Genomic DNA, 15,425 nt, shown 5'->3' on the forward strand with positions numbered 1-15,425 from the left:
TTTAAGAGTTTATAAATTATCAAAACTTGTTTCGTAAAATTTTAAAAAAGACTTATAAACTATCAAAATAAGTTGTTTTGGTTAACATAACTACTTAAAGAAGATCTTATTATTTGAATATATTCAAAAGTTCAAATTATTATCATTAATTTTATCATATCTCAAATCTACATTCGTATAATATCATGCAAATTAAATTCAAAAAACTAATATGGTAATAATAATAATATTAATAAATCAATAAAAAATAATATCTATATATAATTATAATATCTATCTTTTAAAATTAATTATACTCATATTTTTAATTTTTTTTAACTTCATGCATGCAGATTAATGACTTCTTATATATAATTTGTTCATCCTGTCTCACGCAAAAGTTTATGAAGCAAATAATTTTGGCAATCCAGATAAAATAATTGTTTCAAAAAAAATCAATTTTCTCAAGAAAAACTTTTTTTAAAAATTAACTTATAAAGCAAATGAAAGGACGTATAGGGGTTGACGGAAATCATTGGGTAACACATATACAGAGTTGAATGTAATAATAGCTAGCTTTACAACTAATTTAGTTTGCTTGAGCTTGGCGAGTCAAATTTCGACTCTTTCTCAGTAGAGTTGGGGATTAAAATTTCATAACCCCAACACCAAAAGCTACTGTTATATCTTTTCCAAGACCCACTAATTTGACATACTTCGACTCTAGGAAGGGTAAAATTCATAAATTCAGAAATGAAACGTGCCCGAAAAAAGCAAATTTTGATGATATTTGGGGTGAAAAGTGTCACTCCTAGCTCAAGACCGAAGTGTATCGACATCAATCTAGTTTAACAATAAAAAATCGTAAAACAATAAGTCTTTGTGATACAAAATCTTGTCAAAAACTAATCTATATCATAATCAATCATTGATATGAAAACAAAAAAATACAAAAAATTTGTGGAATTGAATTACAATCGAACTAAAATGAACTAAAATAGAACTTCGGGATTGATCACCAGACTGAAAACATCTCTTGTTCTTCATTATCTAGTTGTTCTTCATTCTTATCCGGGGAGGGAGAGTAAAAGATGGGTATATTGTGAAAGTACTCAGTAGGTGGAGGTCAATTGATCACAACAATAACAAAGATACCTATATTTTTAAAGGTTTAAAATATCAGCATGTCAAAATCCGAACAAAACGAAGAAAATAACACTGAAATTTATATTCATTTCCATGGTTAACTGACTTTTCCCTAATTTTTAATCCTCTAAGGAGTGAGGTCATGTTAATGTTTATTATTATTTACTGCATCAGGGCTATATCAAATCAAAATCAAACATCGGAAAGTGTCTTCAAACAATTTCAAACATGATTTCAAATACAAAGTGTTTGTCACGAAAATTGCAGGCGTGCCAGGCACGTGTTCGTGCCAAAATTGTGAAATAACTTGACTTCTTTATCAAACGTTGCGGCTCTCGATTCGATTGTTCGATCTAATTCCCTCGAAATGGCTCCAAAAACATGAACACGGAATTAGGAATATAATGAAATTAAAGGATGAATCCATAAACAACATCAACATTCATTATGCTGTTATAAATTCGAACTAAGCTTTTACATAAAACGTGGATAGACATACTAAAAATCTATAGAAGAAGATTGCTGGAAATAAAGTTGAACAACAGACAAATGAGAGAAATTCTGCAGAGAATTGCTATGGATTTTTTTTGTTGATTTGTCGGGGGTTTCTTTTCTGATTACTCCTTCTGCCTTTGTCACACTCCACGGGAAGTTTCAACCGCATTCCACGATTACTCCACGTCTTCCATCTTGGGTAATGGATGTAACCGGCCGCAACTTTCTTTCACTAGGCCAACTGCAACTCTACTAGGCTTTATCTGTTGGGCTTCTGAAATAATAAAATAATTTTAGGCACAACAATCACTACAAGAAAAATGATTTTCCGCAGCACGTCATCAACGGCGTGCATTAAAAGCACGCTGCGAATATTACTTTTAACGGCATGCACTCATATGTGCGCTGTTGATATTATTGCACTTAACAGTATTAACGGCGTGCTTTAAAAGTATATCCGCAGCGTGCGTTTATGTGTGCCATTAAAAAATTATATAAATGACAGCGTGCATGTAAATGTACGCCGTTAATATTTAGCGACGGTTTTTTGAAAACCGACGCAATATTTATATTAGCGACAGTTTAAGTCAAACTGTCGCTAACATTAGCGACGGTTCAATACAACCGTCGCAAAATTCAAATTAGCGATGGTTATATTATAAACGTCTCTAATAGCGACGGTATAAGTACGTCGCTATTAGCGACAAATTAACAACGTCGCCATTAGCGACATTTTAATACAAAACTGTTGCTAAGAGCGACGGTAAAACCAAAACTGTCGCAAATTGTCTTTAAATATCACCAGTCGAACCATATCCTACCACACCACTTCATAACACTTAAAATTTTTCTCTCTCAAACAATTTAAATTTCGATTTAAGGTACGCTTTTTTGTTTCAATTTTTTTTTAATTTCGATTTAAGGTACGTTTTTTTGTTTCAATTTTTTGTAAATTTTTAAGTGTTAGTTAAGATGAATATTGTTATTATAGTGTACTTTTTTTAAGATTTATTAAATTATAAACGTAATTTTTTTTATTGTAATAACAAGATTAGCGACGGATTTTATTTTAATTCGGTCGCTAATTAGCAACGGGATTTTTGAAACACTGTCGCAATGTAGCGACGGTCTTTTTAAATATCCCGTCGCTAAGTAGCGACGGAATTTTTAAACCGTCGCTAATATTAGCGACGGAATTTTAAAACCGTCGTTAATTAGCGAAGGTTATGCTATGACTATCAACAGCGTGCCTAGGCGCGCCGTGAATAATAGTTTGTAAGCACGCCGCGGATAATCTTGAACTTTCAACAGCTTGCAACTTTGCAACGTGCAATGTGCGCTGCGAAAAGCGAATTTGCGCGCTGCGAAAAGCCATTTTTGTTGTAATGAATTGCCCCCCTAGCCAATTTGGGACAACGGCCAATTTTGGCTATTTTTAATAATTCAAATGTATTGTATTGGCCCATTTACAAGTTGGCCCATATTCATAATACGATATTTATGATGAGGGGGAGGAGAAAAAGAAACAAAGCACTGTATTCACAACACCATGCTTCCCAAACTTCTTCCTTGTTCTTCTTCCCCCAAAACCCTCTAATTCTTCACTGCTTTCACAACCGATTCTCCTTCACTTTTAGACAACTATTCAACCACTCACGGAGATCCCATGTCCCATATCACCGACGATTACATCGCCTTTGTGATGTCATCCAAGTTTCTGAAAATTTCCATCATCAATCTCTTTTACATCAAGTCACACCTTCTCAAGGTAGGTATATTTAACCATTTTTCTCAATCCTCCATCACAAAAACATTGTAGAATATGTCACATTTCATGCTGCACTCAAGATGTTTGTGAATATGTCTGAATGAGTTTTTGATAACAGTGGGTGTTGCACTTTAACAAAGCGGCTACCTTGCTGTGCATATTCAGGGCTTGGCCTATGGCTAGTGCAACTTCTGTAATCTTCATATTGAGAACACAACCACACGAGTTGCTATTCTTTTGCCCAAATCATTAGCTAGCACTGTATAAATTAGCTCTGATTGAGATGGTAGAGTCTGATGGATTTCAGAAGATGGAAATGAGGTATGTATAAATCACCCAACGTTATTCACTTGGTCATCTTCCATCCTGCTTAGTAGGTGCTCTTCTTCCTCGCTGTTATGTTGCATTATTAACAAACGGCAAAAAGCCTGTTTTTCTTCAATATTGACGCAAACACCACTAATCAACATTTGTCACCAACCAACAACATTTTCCGAATAATGCTCACCGAAGTTTCGAGATATGCACTAAATGAACTTCGCTTTGTCACCGATTTGGCCAACTAACACAACGAACACTTTATCCAAATTAACTACAGCGAACTCCACGAGCCAGTATTTTTATTTATTTACAAATGATCCATCATTATTTACAAACAAGTTCAGCAAGGAATGGCTTAAAAGCCTATTCCTCACATATTTACAGAAAATTCTTTTGAGTCAATATGAAAAAATTAACCAAAGTGGCCATCCAGCCTACTTTGTACAATATTTCTCATCTATTCCATCTTTATGAACCATCTATCTCCGGCTGTCGATCTTTCATCTGAGCCAGAACTAAGATTAAATAATCCATTTGTAACTCTTCTTCCTCGCTACCTCCACATTCTTCCTCAAATATTACTTTATCTCCATCGATATCCCACAACTCTCGAGACTGCACTTCGTTCACCAGCTGCTGCATTTTGGCTTTCCATTCGGAAGTTGCAGCCACTTCCATCTCTTCTTTAGTGAACTTAATCATCAACCTCCTCAATAATAGGTCGAACCATGGGTCTAAGAGATACCATGGCTATGGATTTGAGAATTTTTTCAACTGTCTCTCTCACTTTTTTGGTATCCATGTAAACTGCCCCTTGCTGGACATTCACCTTGTAGTCACGAATTTTAATGGGACCGAAAGCTCCATCATAATACCTAGCCTTTACTGCGTTGAAATTAGACTGATACGGCTGTGAATCAGCCTGTACCACTTCCACCTCATCCCCTTTCCACATCAACAGTAACTGGTGCATGGATGATGGTACACAATGATTGGTGTGAATCCAATCTCTCCCTAACAAAACATGGAAGCTGGCACTGGAATTGACCACAAAAAAGGATGACAGCGAGAATAGGGATCCTACAGTAACATTCGCTGGCAATACTCCCAAAGTTTTTGTAGATTCCCCAGTAAAAGCTGCCATAGAGACTTCAGTAGGGATCAAGTCTTTCACATTCTTCCCCAACTTCTGAAGGATTCTGTAGGGTAGAATATTCACAGCAGACCCATTATCTATGAGTACCCTAAACAATGACTTTCCATTCACGTGCGCTACAATGTAGAGTGGTTTGATATGTTTCGTCATTTTGTTGGTGGGTCGCTTCATTAACACTCTTTTCTCTCCATCGATAAGAACACTGACTCTTTCATTCAAAATATCGGTTTGAGTGGATTCTGTACCACTTTGATTTCCAGTGAATACATCGGATTCAACGTTCTTTTACGTTTAAACTCCTCTGGCAGCATTAATGCTCCAGTGGCACACTCAAACGAAACCAGAATCTGCCCCACTTTAAAAGTAGCACTCTTGACTGGTTCACTGTCTTCTTCAGATAATAAGTCATCATCTTCTTCCTCATTATCTTCAGTAGCCTTCTTCCCAAATTTTTTCTTCTCTTTGAATGACTCCTCCAACTTAGATCTACGCTCAACAGCTTTTTCTCTCAACATGCGTCGTTTTTGGGTCCGAGAAAGAGGTTTTGGGAACTTTGGATGTTCCACCCGCTTCCATATACCATCGGAGATTGCTCTGGGAGGAACAACAAAACGAGATTTCTTTTCATATTTTTTATCGGAGTTCAGAAGAGGTGGCCTCTGTATTATCTTCTGAAACGACTGTCGATCACTTCTTCTCTCGCCATTCACCGACCAAGAACATGGGTTCCTTCTGAGGTACTGGTTCTCCGACCTTTTGGCCATGGATTCCCTGTCATACCTCATATTTCTCCAAGTATAAAGCGTATTCTCCCCAATGTAATAGCGAGAATCTTTCCCATGAAAAGTTTTTATTTTCTTCTCCTTAACCTCAAACATCATTTTCCGAGGCACCCAACACTTCTTCATAGTAATTCCTGGCCTAATGGACATGTCCCTGTTTCCACTCCTTCTCCTCTCGTTGATCAAGAAGCGCAAGTCAGTACTGCTCATGTTCACATTGGCTACCGGGAGAAAAGGATCTTCATCCACTATCATTGCTTCTTTTTTCTCCGGAAATTTCAGGACCCCCTTGTTGATTCTTTCCTGCAAGACATTCTTTAAAGCCCAACAAGCATTAGTATTATGGTTGAAGGAATTGTGATACTTACAATAATCTCTTCCTTTCAACTCCTCCCTAGTGGGCAGCTTGTGATCTGGGGGGAATGTTATAAACTTTTCCTTCACTAAGTGATCGAAAATTTCCTCTGTCTTTGATGCATCGAAAGTATAGGGTGTTTGCACTGGAGGAATGTTTTTCTTGGACAGTTCTTCACTTTTGCGTTTCAAGAAAGGGACAATACGTGATCCGGAGTTTGCTACTTCTGCCAATGCAACTTCCTCCACTTCCTGGAAATAAAATCCCACTGTAGACTTTCTTTTATGACTCTCCTCTCATAACAATTCTTCATACTCTGATACCTTGGCAACAAGTTCATAAAAATCGCGGAATTCCATCCCTTGGAATTTCTTTTTTAAGCTCGAAATCGAGTCCTCGTTGTGCCATCTTCACATATTCTGATTCGGGAAGGAAAACTCGGCATCTGCTTCTCAGCTTCTTGAATTTACAAATGAAATCATTAGCAGATTCCCTCGATTTTTGGACCACCCTTGACAATTCCGCTATACTAATCTCAGGCATTGTTCTGAAGAATTGTGTATGGAACTGACGCTCCATATCATGCCAAGTCATAATAGAGTTCCGAGGCAACGTTGCATACCACGTGAAAGCAGTGCTGGTCAGGGAATTTGGGAACAAACGTAGCTTGTAATTAGAAAAGTTTTCCAAATTTGCTAATTCCCCACACTGAATTGTAAACCCGGCCACATGTTCCACGCTAGATTGACCATCTTCCCCGGAGTATAACATGAAGTCTGGAATACGGTATCCTCTTGGATAAGGGTTGTCACGATCCACAATATCAGGGTATGGTTTATGGAATTCTGGTCGGTTGATTGGCCTCACTCCTGGACCATACAACTCTTGAATAACATCACGTACCATCTCAAAATCCAACACTGGAGTTTGTCGTAACTGTTAAGGATTATAGACTGCCCCTCGAGTGTTATTCCCCGAACCTGGCACTGAATACCCACGCATTTCCCCATCACCATACATCCCTGGATGTAAATTAGGAGAAGTTACGGAGAATATATTTCCAGTAATTTGTTTACTGTTAGTGCAATTTTGGTATTTCAACCCCAACTCCTCTTCCCTTTTGTGTGGAGGAGTATATCTTCTTTCCTTGACAGATTCAGGAATCAGTGTTTCCCCCAAGCGGTGATTTTCACCTGCTTGAGAAACCCCTGATCCTTGGCCTTGATCTTTCAGCAATTTAAAGCCAGTTTCTTGAAGTTTAACATTTTCTGGTGTAACAGCCTCTCCTTTTGCAAAATTCCTCCATTCCTTCACTTCTGTCACAAATTCCATCATAACGGCAGCGAAAGTTTGGGTCATTTCTCTGAGGTCACTGCGGATATTTTTCTCCATGGCCAACATAAAGTTCAGCGAAGGCTCACCACCACCAGAAACATCAATTCCTTCCTTCACAGTCTCTTCTTCGAACTGGTGTACTAGCCTTTCCACCGTTCTTCCATCTGCATCAGTTTCTTGAAACTCTTCTTGTGAGCGATGACCTTTCCCCATTGATGGAGGAATTCCTTCACTCTTCTCAGTACACTTTGGAGGCATTAGGTCCCACTGGGCGTGCCAATTTGTTTGTCACGAAAATTTCAGGCGTGAGATAAACACAAAGATCATATATATAGAAGAAAAACAAAGCAAAACAATCATATATCAAATTGAAAGAACATAATATGTCGATTATATTTTCGAACACATACATATATTTAAAAAGCACAAGTCCACTTACTTGATTGATCTTGAAAAAAAACATGAAGACGATAGGCTTGAAAATGAATGGAACTTTGCCTGAATTTCGAACAATGTTTGGACAGAACTTCGACTTGACCGGTCTGATATTTTCGATAGTATGTAGTCCCAAGAACCTTCGAATTTCTATCACTGTCATGCATGCCAAATATATCGTGCCTTGGATCCATGCACGTTGGTGCTTCTCAGATTTACAAAATGAGTTCATGAAGTGCCAATTTGAACTTCTTGATTCTTCCTCTTATAATTGGTCTTAGAGGCAATTACAATTGGTCTTATGCCTTCTCAGTTGCTTTGTCACATCTAGGTCCATCTATGCTTGCATCATCCTCTCCTTCTTCAAAAGAATTTGTCCTCAAATCTTGATCATTACCTACATCAAAGAGACATAGATCACTGACATTAAAAGTACTAGAACTTACATTATACTCACCCGACCTCGAGCTCGTCGTGGTTATAAAAAAGTCTAACCTCGCTATTGGCAACAAAAATAAGTATGACATCATGCTCGATATGGTTAAAAAGTCTAACCTCACGCTCGTTAACAAAAATAAGTCCCACCTCGTGCTCGTCATGGTAAAAAGTTCGACCTTGCGCTCGACAACAAAAATAAGTGTGATCTCACGCTCAGCATGGTTAAAAAGTCTGACCCTGTGCTCGAATAAAAATTAAGTCCGACATCACGCTCAGCATGGTTACAAAGTCTGACCTCGAGCTTGTCAATAAAAAAAGTCTGACCTCGTGCTCGGCATGGTTAAAAAGTCCGACATCGTGCTCGGAAACAAAATAAGTCCGACCTCGCACTCGGCATGGTTAAAAAGTTCGACCTTGGGCTCGGCAACAAAAAAATGTCTGACCTCGAAGACTACGCTTATCGACAGGACCCAGAGAAATTTTTGGTATCATCAATTTTGTTTCATCGAAGTGCTTACGTGACATCGAAAAAGACTGATATGGCCCTGCAAAATTTTAACGTAGAATCGAAAAATGCTAGCGCAAAATAGGAAATTTCTAACGTGTTCGGCATCACGTCTGCAATTGGTCAAAAAATAGCCAAAAATTTCAAAGTTAGTGCACCAAAATCAAATTTTGACAAGTTATAGACTAAAACTCGAAATTGGACTAGTGGACCAAAAAATTTATTGTTTCTAATTGACAAAGACAAAACTTTGACAATTTACACGACCAAAAACCAAAATTTTATGTCGATCGGTTGAGTTTTGTTATATTTCCTTGACAAATGGATTCTCGATTTGTGATGCAGCTAATGTTGTTGATGCACTTAAAGTTTTAAACACCATGCCCTATAGCACCACAAGCTTCCATCCTTTTCAATGTATATGTTAACTGTTTCCATCACAACCTTTGCTCGACTTTCTCATTGCATTCGAGAGAAAAATGGGGCTGCTTGCAGACAAACACTTGCTACTCTAGCTCTCGATTACGACTCTCGTACGTAGTTCCTTCCACTGCTTTTCTCATTTTATTGATCCATTACCAAATGTTTCACGTTTAATACAATTATATANAAAGTTTCTACATTTAGTATTAGTTTTTGTTTTTCACTAATATACTCATATTAACTAAGTTTTAATTTGGAAAGATATACAATCATTTAATTCTTGAATGAATTAAATAAGGATAAAATAATAAATTTATTTGTAAACTTTGTTTGATTATATTTTTAATCTGTATGGAAAAACAAACAAATTGTATATTTAGAACGAATGAAGTATTAGTTTTTCTATAAAAATGCCCATGAAATTAATGCATATGAGAGTTATTTACTGATTATTGAAAATCAGCAATACTATTTTATGTAACGTATGCATTATTGAATAAAACCTGTTTAAAGTATATGCATAAATTTCCCTACATTTTGTTTCAAAAGAAATTTGCCTTCATTTTTTCAGCGTAAAATAAAGTATAATTCTACATTGACAAATTATTCGAATTTTTTAATTACCCAACGAATCTCACATGACTTATTGTTAAATTATCTCTTCTTTCTCAATTTATAATTACCGTGTAATTTATTTAGATTTAAATTCATCTTAAATATTATACAATGCATCATGAATATATATAAATTTTTACGACAATTATAATACGGATGACAAAATTTTAAAATAAAATATATATATCATAAAATATAAAAAAATCATAGACATAACAAATAATATGTCTAATACACACACACGCACATATATCTAAAAAAAATTGTATGGAAAAATTAGAGATTTTTATGAAATTTTTATTAAATAAAAATATAAAAAAAAAATTAATTCGAGAAGAGGGGTATTTTTGGTTTGCTAAAAAATATATTAAGCCTAGACCAATGATAGATACACATTTTTTTAAATGATGTAATTATCAATAAATCTTTTGATCAATATTAAAATCCACATTATGGACCAAGTTGTAACAGTCATATACATACATATACACGTACACAATTTCAAATCATTTTCCTCCATCAAATTCAAAATTTTGAAATACACACAAGGGCCAAAACTTAACAGCCATTGTTCACCCATTTATCACCTTTTTAATTGTCATTTTGACTCATATGAACCAGCAAGGCAATTGTCGCTTTGTGGAAGATAAATGACATTGAAAAAGGAAGTAATGGCCTTGAATCTGATGGCCTTTCAGCTGTCCCTGTACCCTATAAATACCCTCCACCTTGCACAAAGAAAGCACACCATATAGGCCACAGTCCAGAACTCTTTTTCGTTTCTACAGAGCTCCGAATCAAATCTCCACCATTCCAAATATATTATCTTATGTTTTGAATACATATCCAAATTCAGTCAAATCCAACGGATACTGCTCACCGTTCACGATTTAATTCACTTAATTTTGAAACTGTTGTACGAACTTAAGCTCCATCCAACAATTCAATTAGACACAAACATCTCTGAAAAGTGACTGAATTTCTAGTGACTAAATTCCAGCTTGTTCCTCCGAATTTTGGAGCATAATTTCGTAAATGAGTTTTGTTTTGGTACATATGAAATTTGTCACACTTATTCTTTGTAAGTAAGCTTTTCGTTTTAAAAAAATATATACGGGTTTTAAATCGATTGATCATGATATGGCATCTCTTCTCTTCGGCCCTTTCTTCGAACTGTTTATTGATTTATGTTATCGAACCTTTGAATTGTTTTAATATCAAACTGTTGTTTGGTTATGATATTCTTGAAAAGTTCGATTAAGGATATATGTACTTGTTCATTGAAAGTATGAATAAGTTTCCAGCACTGTTGCGAATTGATTTGAAATGGTAAAAATATATATTTTTGAAAAATCTTTATGGCCTTGACATGGTGGTAAAAATAATCGTTATATGGCCCTAACACGGTGAGTAAGAATAACCATTATACGGCCTTGATGCAGTGGGTAATAATAATCGTTCACACAATGGAATACGAAAAGAGTTTCAAAGCTATATATGTTATTATATGTATTATTTTGTACTATGTTTCGCATTCTGCTTATTCCTTCTCCCAACACTTGTTGCGACATGTTCCTTCGGCACGACACTTTCGAGTGTTCATGATTTTATATANATCATTTACTCTTCATTCCTAAATGAGAATGAGGAACAAGTCGAATAAGAAGAACAAGATCACTTTTGGAGATGGTGATGAAACCTCATTCAAAGAAGAAAAAGAATATTGCTTTACTTTATCTATTATTTATCATTGTATGTTTCTGTATTTTTGTTGATTTCAATCGATTGTAAAGACAATTATCTATTTTATGAAATATATTGCATGGTATTGGTTATTTGATTTACTACGAGACTTGTTGTTTTACGATTATGTGATTGTGAAATAACGTCGGATGTCTCTCTATCCTGGTTTTGGGACGTGACATTATTGACTCCATACCACTTATGAAATCGAGAGTTCGTCTGCTCTCCAGCAAAGGCAGTTTATGATCTCCAATATTATCTAACCTTTAAATAAACAACTGAAAAAAAATATATTCAAAGGTCAATCTTACAATTCTAACCACCTTTTCATACTTATTATTTTCAACCATAACCGAATTAGTATTACTTACTAGCCGGAAATAGTGCTGGCGGAAGATAGCTAGGTTAACTATTGATTTCAATGTGCCATTAATTATATTTAATTTGTAATACTTACATTCAAGCATAATCACGAGTGATTATAAACATGTTTGTACTGGAAAAGAAAATTCACATAATATAATTAGAAAAATGATTGAGTAATAACATAACATATCAGAAGTATAAGTTCTTCGGTAATGTTGTGACATAATCAGAATTTTACAATATATGACGTCTTGTTATTAAGATCAGAAATCATGTCAATATTTTGTTGAAAATTGAATTAAATGTACAAAAAATAAACTAAGATCAAATTTTGACCAATTCAGGACAGTATTTTTTTTAAAAAAAAAATCCTTTTTTGATATATCATATGCTAAACCTTAGAGTTGATGATGCTGAAGGCACATACAATTCTCCATCATTAATACTAAATGATCACGTAAAACGAAATGAAATCTGAATTTGACTTTACATGTCCAATATCATTAGTTGTGACTCGAGAATCTTCTCAGGTGTTGATCTTTATTGATATATGTTGCATACTGTACATATACTGTGAGGGAATTTGAGTGCCCCATTAATTACAAATAAATTAAACATGCATATAAAAAAGAATATGTAGCTTGTAGGTATACATGATTATAGAAAGAAAATAACCTAAATTATAAATTTTTAGTCATAATTACTTGTCTAGTGGCTATCAAAATGTCATCTACATCTCTACTTAATATAATCCGTTCATCAACTTGACGTATGAGAATTTTCTTGTCAATCAGAATTTCTAGCATATCCAAACATTACCGAGTGTGCTACCATCAATTTAATCATGATCTTTTTTGAAAAAAGAAAAAAAAAGTTGGGTACGGCAAAGTTTTATTAAACAAAATAAAAGAGAAAATTAAGGGGGTTTTTACCATGAAGAAAGAACATCAGTACGTTAGACAGAAATACTAGAAGTAAAAAATTCATATGGTCAGTGGTGGAGCAACATGTATGTATACCCGGGCTTTAGCCCGGGCCCAACTTTTTTTATCAAATTTATATGTAAATTTTGTATACTTTTGGAATAATATGATATTAGCCCAGGTAGATCAATTTAAAATATTAAAAGATTTTAGAGTTTAAAATTAGCCCGAGCCATATTTCTTGCTCCGCAAATTTAAATGGTGGAAGCTATTCCCAGAAAATATGTGAAACGCAGATCTTGGTTCTTCTGTTTGTTGTTCCTATCTCATTAAAAAGTTGATGATGCAACTTGTTGATCGAGATAAAATGTTGAAAATAACATTAATTATTCCAAAGAAAAATTTCAAAAAAATGAAATAAAACTAATCAAAACAGCTAACCTGGCGGAAAGTTTGATGATTGAAATGCGTACTACGTACTGCAAATTAAACGACGTATGGTGGTTGATGACTCACGTAGAGAAATGAAATGGATTTACCTGCTAATTTAGTTCTCGAGCTAATTAAAGTATAGCAACTTCAGAGAGGAACTTGCAACATCATATTTAGTTCTAGTGTTAACGTCACATCAGAAAAATGATGATGTGTCACCAAAAATTGTTTAAGCTCCCGCTCCCCCAGTTATTGATGAAGAGTTCGATGACACGCCAGTACTTCAGTGAAAAATGACTAAAATTGAAAATATGTACACATTAGTAGACTGAGAACGTGAATGGAGTGCATGACAAAAAATATATAATTTTTCCTAATTTTCCCAAAAATATTATAAAAAGGAACCCTCAAAATTTCTCTTCTATGAAATTTTATGGAATATAACCTATCAAAAATTACCAACTCCACCAAATTTACATGCTAAAAAACTAATTATATCAAAATCTAATATTTCGGCCGAAAGTTAATGAGATAATTACCGGAATGAACATAAGAGCGGATAATTTAGGAATGTATATTATATTTGGTGAAATGTTGATCAAAAAAATTCTTGAAAAAAAATATGGATCACAAAATAATAAGATTCAATTATTGGAGTTACCTTAGGCTTGGTTGATGAAAGTTGCTTAATCAGCTAGTTAATTTGTTGTTTTCTATTTTAAGTGATTTTTTTTCCTTTTTCTCTTAATATATCTTAATTCCAACTCTAAATACCAGTTGCTTTAGTTTTCTAACATTTAATTGATCCAATGGATAATTATTGCATAAACTAGGTGCATGGATTGGGTTTTGATTAAAAATATTTTATTCTATTGGTTTTTTTGGATATAAAAATGTTTATATCGTCCATCTCTTTCTAATTATATTCAGCATTATAGAATTACATCATTATTAGTGCCAAAACCAATAACTATATTACACTAGGAAAAAAACTATTTTAACTAATTTTTCCTATTTGGTGCACTAACTTAATCTTTCGGTCCTAGTTCATCGGAGTCGTGACGTAGCATCAGAAAATATTGACGTGTCATCATAAATTGTTGACGTTTATGATTTCACATCAACAGTTAGATCAAAATAATAAAGAATTAAAAGTGACCGTATCAAAACCAATAATTTTACAAATCAATAGACCACATAAAGTATTAATTCCCTATTACACTATCAGGATAATCTTATATGCACTAATAAATATAGATCAAGATATCTTAATTCTTACATATATGCAGAAAGTAATTTGAGTGCATGCTCCACTAAGTAAATTTTTGTTTCTCTAGTGTTTTTACCATCGTCTGCTACTAATATATATCTGTAACACAGAAACTAATGTTCACTATATAATGTGAATTTTGTAGAGTTAATTTCCTTACATCCAGAAAGCAATATAAGATCGAATACCTAACAACAGAAAGATAAATATTGGTACTTCTTGAATCATATGTATATCTGTAAAGCTCTTTTTTTCTTATCTAAGATATGTATTTACATATATCTATGGAATTTCACGATTTTAATAGTGTTTAGTTCCACATGATCTGATATATTCCTCTAATTAATCCTTTTCCTTGGCAGGTTCTTCTTAATCATGAAGTTGGTGATTTCTCTCCTCCTTGCTTGTGCACTCATACTTGCAAGTTTCCAAGCTCATGCGACTATGATTATGCCTCCTATCAAGAATCGTCACCTTCTAAGTCAGAAAAGTGATGGAAACGATGTTGTTTCTGTGTCACGTGACGAAGGAACATTTGGTGGCCAGGACAACACTCATCATAGCTATGGTGGTGCAGATAAACCAGCCATTCACCATTAAAGACCATATGTTTTCTGTATGTCTTTCACGATATATATATATATATAGGGGTGTTTGTGTCTAATTTAACTACATAGTGTGCTTGCATGTTTTAGATATATAATACCAATGTCTCTAGTACGTTAGTGATTCTCGTCTTCCTATCGCTGTAAAATTCGCCCCGAACTAATAAATCGTGACATGGGTACTTTATAACATGTAAGACATATACAGAGGTTTGCTTGAGTTCATAATATAGAGAGCCAACTGATCGTATATACGCCGTATGTTCTGCCTGGTTTCGTGATTTGAACTACTTGCTATGGTTAATTGATGAACTATATTCTGGCATCTCTTGC

The 15,425-nt window shown here is 34.5% G+C and overlaps 1 long non-coding RNA gene across 1 annotated transcript; it reads left to right on the plus strand.

Moving 5' to 3' along the window:
• The first annotated feature begins 14,504 nt into the window (after positions 1-14,504).
• LOC140981487 (uncharacterized) lies at positions 14,505-15,346 on the plus strand. The gene is made up of 2 exons (XR_012176089.1): positions 14,505-14,699; positions 14,850-15,346. It is a non-coding gene; the product is annotated as an uncharacterized lncRNA (long non-coding RNA).
• The last annotated feature ends 79 nt before the right edge of the window (positions 15,347-15,425 follow it).

The sequence above is a fragment of the Primulina huaijiensis genome, chromosome 7, assembly GCF_012295235.1.
Source record: "Primulina huaijiensis isolate GDHJ02 chromosome 7, ASM1229523v2, whole genome shotgun sequence".
In the NCBI taxonomy this organism is placed as follows: domain Eukaryota; kingdom Viridiplantae; phylum Streptophyta; class Magnoliopsida; order Lamiales; family Gesneriaceae; genus Primulina; species Primulina huaijiensis.